Source organism: Molossus molossus, unplaced genomic scaffold (assembly GCF_014108415.1).
Source record: "Molossus molossus isolate mMolMol1 unplaced genomic scaffold, mMolMol1.p scaffold_m16_p_11, whole genome shotgun sequence".
NCBI lineage: Eukaryota > Metazoa > Chordata > Mammalia > Chiroptera > Molossidae > Molossus > Molossus molossus.
The window spans coordinates 103739953-103747905 of record NW_023425346.1 but is presented as its reverse complement, the minus strand read 5'-3'; positions in this window follow the sequence as shown (position 1 = coordinate 103747905).

Below are 7953 nucleotides of genomic sequence, written 5' to 3'. Positions count from 1 at the left end.
CCTGGGCTTGCTGGAGGGCTCTTCCCGCTCCTGTCTGCTTGGCACACCTCCGAGTCCACCGTCGGACTCCCCTCGCCCACACTTCCCTGTGGTTTTCCTGGATGGACCAGGCAGTGCGCCGGCCTCTCTCCTCGGTGAACTCGAGGGCCGTGTTCCTTTTGGCCCTGCCGCGTGGGCGGTGGTTCCTGGCCAGCTCTGCCTCTTCCTGACGACCCTGTGAGGCCGGGGTCCGGACGCTCTGGTGTTCATCTTTCGTTCCCCGGAGCCGGCACGGGCCCAGCACACAGTGGGTCGAGGCAAATGGGTGGGGAGTGAAATCGCAGGTGTTCACAGAAACACCTTTCAGAAACACACCCGCCCGGGGAGAGACAAGGCAGGATTGAGTCTGTTTATTTTTAGGCAGCTTCTCCTTCCTGTTCTGTTTTGGGCAAGTGATCAGGTGGATGTGTTCCCATTGTGCTGAAAACAAACAAACAAACCAGGTTTGAAACTGAGGAGAGACTCAGCCACCCTCTGCTGGGAGAGACAGGCCGGCGGATCTCGCCTGACGTTCAGAATGCCGAAAAGTGAAAGGCAATTATCTTAAAAACAGCAACGTACCTCGGCCTGCCGATATATTTTGACTTGTGTACAATACACAAAAATTGACTTAATTTAATCATCTGCCAGTGCTGAGAAGCTTGGTCAGAGTAGTAAATACTGTCAAGGAAAATAACTGTTTGCTGCCTGGCTGCCAAATCAATTTCTTCACAGTTTAGATGCATTCTATAAAGGTTCTCCAGCGTATGGATGGAAAATTCTGATTGCTAATTGATCGGCGCCGGTCTTTGTCAATGACAGCGTGCGTGACTTAGGAGTTTGGGTTGCAAAGCCCAGACAGTCATGTGAGCTACTTAAGCAAGAAGTGAAATGCATTTTAAGGCCTAGGGGCCTCCGTGAACCCAAGGCCTGGGGGCCACTGAGTTTCAGGCCCGGGAGCTCGATGGGACCCTCAAGGAAATCGCACTCGCAAGGACTGCGGTGTCTCCTTCCCTCTGTCCTTCCATCAGTCTCTGCTCTGCTGCAGGAGGGCGCTCTCTGCTCCCACTCAGCACTGTCCAAAGTGGCGCCCCCTCAGCTCCCACGATGGCCGAGGCTCCATGCAAGACAAGAGGCCGCCCGCGGGGGAAGTCTGACTTCCAGATTACATATACATTAGACGTCACCTGGTTAATTTCAGACCGAAGCATCTCCTTTAATACCAGGACTGAGGTGCATTAACGGGGTCTCTGTCGCCCTCCCCACACAGAGAGCTCTTTCGCTCCACCTGAGGTCAGCTCCCCAGGGCCATGAGCTAGGACCCTAGAGGTCCCAGTGGGCCCTGCAGATGGACAGGGGCTGGGAGGGTTAGCCCCAGCTCCGGTCCAGGGTCCAGGTCTTCTGAGGGCTCTTTCCTGAGCAGTGATCTGGGGGAACTGCTCACCTCTGAGCACGTGTCCTCACCAGCAAGACGAGAAGAACAGCGCCTACCTGTGAGGCTTGGCACGGAGCCCTGGACACGTGGCACAGCTTACTGAGCATCACTGCCCTCCTTCGCTTCTCTGTGATGCTGAAAACCACCCGTCGCCTAGCTCACAGAGGGGATGACAGTGTCTTCCCTTTGCACTTCACCGGGATATTAGCACAAATTCACAACACAGCTCAGCGTACCTGGCCTGTGACTGCCCGCTGGTCCCCTCCTCTGCCTTTCCCAGCCTCTCTGGAAGCCAGGTTGTGACCAGGTTCTCGCTCATGGGGTATGGGTAGAAGTTCTGTGAGCTGCCCCCAAGCCTGGCTTTGGAAACCTCCCTCCGGGGCCTCCGGTTCTCTCTCTTTTGCTCCATAAGGACCTCGGGAGCCACAGGCGAGCAGGCGGCAACCTGCCCTGTGCGCTCTCCTCTGCGGAGGCTCTGGGTTCTAACAGCGCCCAGACCCAGCTGCTGGGGGCGGGGCCTTGGCAGTTCCTCAAGGGCTGTCCACCCCCCTGCCCCGCCCCCAAACAAGACACACCCTACAGTGAAAGGAACACCTGTAACCCTTCGAACACCGTTTCATTGCTGTGACCTTGCAGGGCTGCTGGCCAGTATCAAAAGGTTCGGTTTGCACTGTACGGCCAGCGTGGCGCTCAGACAACACCGAGGCCCCTCCCTGACAGACCAGCGTGGGAGCAAGCCCGGCACATGCAGGAGATGACAGCATCCCGACCGTCGGGGGTGCAAGGTCTACAGTGTAATGTCTCGGCTAGAGAAGGACTTTATACCAGTCTTTCTATAATAAAATTAGCCCCTGCTTATGGTTAGAAAAATTCCGAGCATGGAAGGGCCTCACCTGACAGACAGAAGTCACCCTCCCCTCTTAAATCCAGTTGTTTGTGGGATGGTTTCCCTTAGAGAACTTCTCTTTACTGGTAAGTATTTAAAAATAAAAGGCACTATTAAGATTCCCAACAATTTGCCTTTTACAATTAAAAGTAGATTTTGAGTGTATGTGCATGAAGATTCATTTTTATTTTATTTTTCCCTTTATCGATTTTTTAGAGAGAGAGAGGAAGTGAGAGATAGAAACATTGATGAGAGAGAACATTGATTGGTTGCCCCCTGCATGCCCTGACTGGGGATTTGGCCCACAAACTGGGCACGTGTCCTGACCGGGAATCGAACCGGCGACCTCTTGGTGCATGGGTCGACGCTCAATCACTGAGCCACACCGGCTGGACATGAAGATTTGTTTTTAAAAATGACTATAGCCCTGGCCAGTTTGGCTCAGCGGTTAGAGCGTCGGCCTGCGGTCCGGAGAGACCCGGGTTCGGTTCCCGCTAAGGGCACGTACTTCGGTTGCAGTTTGTCCCCGGCCCTGGTTGGTCGTGCGGGTGGCAGCCACTCGATGTGTCCCTTCACATCGATGTTTCTCTCTCTCTCTCCCTTCCTCTCTCTCCTTCCCGCCCTGTCTGTACAAAAAATGGAAAAATATCCTTGGGTGAGGATAAAAAAAAAAAGAAAGATGGCTTTGAAGCTTTTCTTCTGACATGATAGTCTCAGCCCTGGCCTTGGGCAACAGTCTCAAAGTAAAGAAGAGTCATTTCCAAGTTCCTGGTGTCCACCCCCACCGGCTTGCTTCCAGGGCACTGGCCTCAGGCCCAGAGAGCCGCCTGACCCTCCAGGACCTCACGGATGGCGCCCCCTTCAGGGTTTCTGGTTGGGAGCTGGGAGAAGAACAGTTAGCCTGCTGGGGCTGGGGTGTGAGTGGTCTGGGAAGGGGACTCCTGAGACAGTGCTCCTCTGATCGTGGGTCCCAGCCAGGTGGTCCTTCTCAGGAGTGGTGACTTCTGCCTGCTTAAGAAGACACATGTTGGCTTCCACACAATTGCAGCATAAACACACGGTGTGTTTGGGGTCCAGTGAGGTCACACCACCCTCCCAGCTCTGCCCCTCAGAGAATGATGAGTCCCCAGCCCGTTACATGTCACGGGAATCCCACACCTGCATCCAGGGCCCCTCCCTCTCATGCTGCCGTCACTCAAGGAAAGGCCATGACACCCAGAGAGGTACAAGGCTGTGTGGATTTCGTGTCCAGACCTCACAGCAGGTGCATAGAGAAGGCCCTTCCATGGCCCAGGGCCCTTGGTTGAGGGATCCTGCATGTTACTTTATTTTTAGAGTTGGCAATACACATCTGGTTATTAAGAGTCATAATATGCACAATGGAATACTATGCAGCTGTACAAAAGAAGAACCTATTATTACCCTTTGAGACAGCATGGAGGGATCTGGAGAGAATTATGCTAAGTGAACTAACCCAGTCAGAGAAAGACAAGTATCACATGCTCTCACTTGTATGTGGAAACGAACGAACAAAATGAATTGGACAATAAAAAAGAAACAGAGAGGTGGAAACATGGAAGACTGACCAACCTCAGAGGGAAGGGGGAGGGGGCAGGAAGAGAGAAACCAAAGAACTTACATGCATCTGGGCACTGCCCACGGGCACAGACAGTAGGGTGGTGAAGGCCTGGGGTGGGACGGGAACCGGGAGGCGGGGGCAATGGGGGAAAAGGGGCGGGGCATCTGTAATACTCTCAACAGTAGAGATGTAGAAACAGAGTCATATAATTTTGGAGTGAGAACTGGTAAAGATTTCTCTTCTCGGCGAACGTTTATCTGTATTCAGTCCCACCTGACAGCTGTGTAACAAGCATGTGTGGGGTGTGTCTTTACCACCAAACCACATGGGGATAAAGTCTGAAACACGGTGCAGGTGCCGTGAGGATTCCTTTCATCCAGAGGAGGGATCCGCGATTTCAGAAGTGAAGTCACGGGGCTGACGCCCCCCTGGGCCGCACCGCGGGGCCCTCACGGTACTTACCGCGTCCTGTCTGCTCTCCTGACACCTCGACCAACTCCAAGCCCCCGGGGGGCTCAGGGCGCTACAGCGCCTTCATACCAACCCTGCGCTTCGGGAGGTACAGGTTACTGTTCCCGTTTTACAGCGGAGGAAACTGAGGCCCAAGGGGAGCAAGTGACTTGCCTGTCCCCACCTATGAAACGAGAGCTGGGATTCCAGGTAAAAGCCCGATGCATGCTCTCTCGTACCCGGGACTCAGTGACTTCCCCGCTGCCACAGGACCAGGTCTGTGTTGATCTGCGTCCTCCATCAGACTCGGTTCCGGAAGACGCGGTCCCAGCACCTCGTGTCTCAGGCCCTTGGCCCCTCACTGGCCTCTGCGCTGCTCCCTTGGGCCGGTCGTTGCCTTGAGCCTTGGACACTTCTTCCTGAAACTCCAGGTTATAATTGGAAGTCTTCCTCCTCTGAGAGTGTCTGCACCCAGGAGAGTCTCAAACTCTGTCTTTCGGATGCAAAGGGCAAGAGCCCCGGATCCGCTATGATTCTAGGCGCAGACCTGGTGGGAGTGACCTGCGGGGACAGGGCTCCAGGCCTGCGGTTTCCTGGAGACTCAGCCACGCTGCGGCCACTTGGTGCTGTTGTTACGGACGTTCACTCACCCAGTTAATACAGGTTTACTGGGGCTGGTGATACGTCGCTGCTCATCCCAATATTCCAACCCCTCTGTTAGCTGGTGAACGGAACAGAAGCACGTGTTAGAACAGGTCTTTGGAGTGCACACCCCACAGTGTTGCTCCCATTTGGGTAATGTCTTGGTTTCCTCCAAGCTGTGTTCCCTTTACATAGGTGTGGTGGGGTGACCAGCTGCCCTCGTTCGCCCGTCGTGTCGGGTTCTAGGGATGCAGAACTTTCACGACTGGAACTAGACAGTCCTGGGCAAATAGGAACGGCTGGTGGCCCTGCCGTAGAAATGAGGATGTGCGGGGAGGGCCCCTCTCTTCTCGGACCCCCTTTTCAGGGCAGAGCTTCTTCCTGAGCACGAGTCGGCTTTCGGCTGACCCCGGGGACCCCTTACTCTGGAGGTGTGTACGTGTGAGAGCAGCGTTCCAAATTAACCGACTGACCCATCAACCACGGATTTCAACGTCACTCGAACATGAGGCTCGGACAGCGGCTTAGAATAAATGCTCCCTTCTAAACAGCCACCGATGATCCCGGATGAAGAGTGCTCCCTGCAAGTTCATGTCCACTGGACCCGTGAACGTGACCTTGTCTGGAAATAGGGCTTCTGTAGACCCGAAGAAGCTAAGACGAGGTCATGCTGGATTTGGGTGGGCCCGAACGCCGGTGTGACTGCTGAACCCACGAGAAGAGGGACGTCGGAACAGAGACGAAGGGGAGAGAGCCATGTGCAGACTGAGACAGCGTTGGAGTGACTGTCAGCGTAGCCAGCAACCACCAGCTACCAAAAGAGGCAGGAGGATTCTTCCCAAGAGCCTCGGGGGAGGACACGGCCCTGCCCACACCTTGACTTTGGACTTGATTCTACAGCGCTGAGAGGGAGTAGATTCCTGGTGTTTTAAGTCACTCAGCTTGCGGCAGATTGTCACAGCCTCCCTGAAAACCTGATACTCAAACCGAGGTCTTTTTTTTTTAAATAAAAAATAGCTAAGTGGGTAATTTGAAGAGAAACCTGTAGCTATTCCTAATGGCCAGCCGCTGAGGTTCCTACATTCTTTCTAGTACACGCTCACTGCCCTGGCAAATGGTCTTGGTGACTGTGGCACACATTGGGTGGTATTATTGTTTGTTTACTTGTCTTATTAGTCTTGAAATCTTCAAGATCTAGCAAAATGTTTGATCAAGGATTTTCCCTCCCTCCCTCCCTCCCTCCCTCCCTCCCTTCCCTCCCTTCCTTCCTTCCTTCCTTCCTTCCTCCCTTCCTTCCTTCCTTCCTCCTCCCTCCCTCCCCCCTCCTTCCTTCCTCCCTCCCTCTCTCCCTCCCTCCCTCCCTCCCTCCCCCCTCCTTCCTTCCTCCCTCCCTCCCTCCCTCCCTCTTCCTTCCTTCCTTCGTCCCTCCCTCCCTCCCTCCCTCCCTTCCTTCCTTCCTTCCTTCCTTCCTCCCTCCCTCCCTCCCTCCCTCCCTCCCCCCTCCTTCCTTCCTCCCTCCCTCCCTCCCTCCCTCTTCCTTCCTTCCTTCCTCCCTCCCTCCCTCCCTCCCTCCCTCCCTTCCTTTCTTCCTTCCTCCCTCCCTCCCTCCCTCCCCCCCTCCTTCCTTCCTCCCTCCCTCCCTCCCTCCCTCTTCCTTCCTTCCTTCCTCCCTCCCTCCCTCCCTCCCTCCCTCCCTTCCTTTCTTCCTTCCTCCCTCCCTCCCTCCCTCCCCCCCCTTCCTTCCTCCCTCCCTCCCTCCCTCCCTCTTCCTTCCTTCCTTCCTTCCTTCCTCCCTCCCTCCCTCCCTCCCTCCCTCCCTCCCTCTTCCTTCCTTCCTTCCTTCCTCCCTCCCTCCCTCCCTCCCTCCCTCCCTCCCTCCCTTCCTTCCTTCCTTCCTTCCTTCCCCCTTCGCAAGATGCATGCTTCATGAACACATTATTCTGACACATCTGGGTGACAGATTTGATACAAGAATGTATTCTTAACAATAGCTCTTGAAAAAATGAATAGCTGTAAGACAGAAGGTTTTTTCATAGTTCTTCTGAGATCTTCATGATAATTTAGGCACTGTTTCAATCTTGTCTACACCACATGGGATCAATGACCCTGCTTAATGACACTGACTTATTTCAGCTAGGGAAACCCAGAGCCAAGATGCTCAGCTTTCTGAAGTCAGAGGCGGGTCCCAATATGTTATCCACACTCCTGCTGTGCCAATTAGCGTGACATTGTTACAGCCCAGACTTCCCACAGTGAGAAGGAGACCAGCTTGGGGCTGTTCTGTGCCTGAGGTCGAGATGACGTACATGCAGGTTAGGCTTTGGTCAGGTTTAAGAAGTAGCTGGGTTACTTTCAGGTACAAAAGATGCTAGCTTGTCTCAAGGGCGTGACAGCTGTTAAATGACCACATCACCTTCACCTTCAATCATCCCGGTCTTTATACTTCACCCCGTAACATGCTCATCGGGTTGAGTGAACTCACCCCAAGTCTTTCAACCTGGTCTCTCCTCCATCTGTTTCATCCTGTCTACTCTTCTTAAATGAAATGGCTGGTGGGTGAAACATCGAAATTCAGGAAAAATGGAACCTTTATTGTCTGGGAGAGACAAGAATAACAGACAGCCTAGAATCCAGGCTTTCTGGTAATAACTTCTTAAAGAGAAAGGAAGTCACTTTCTATTGTTGACACCCGGAAATGGATTTGTTACTTATTGCCCACAAAGGTAACTTCAACCCTGACAACAACAACAAATCAGCCTTATTTCACAATGTGTGCGGGGAGCGTCCCCTTGGCGGGGACGGGGACAGGGAGGAGAGGCGTCCCAGCCAGGAATTCCTACTTTCATGTCTGTATAGCGCTTGCATTTTCTAAAAGTTTGCATTACTTTTGTGATCCGGAAAAGCAATAAAGAGAAATTATTTCTCTGAGGGTAAACGTGTTGG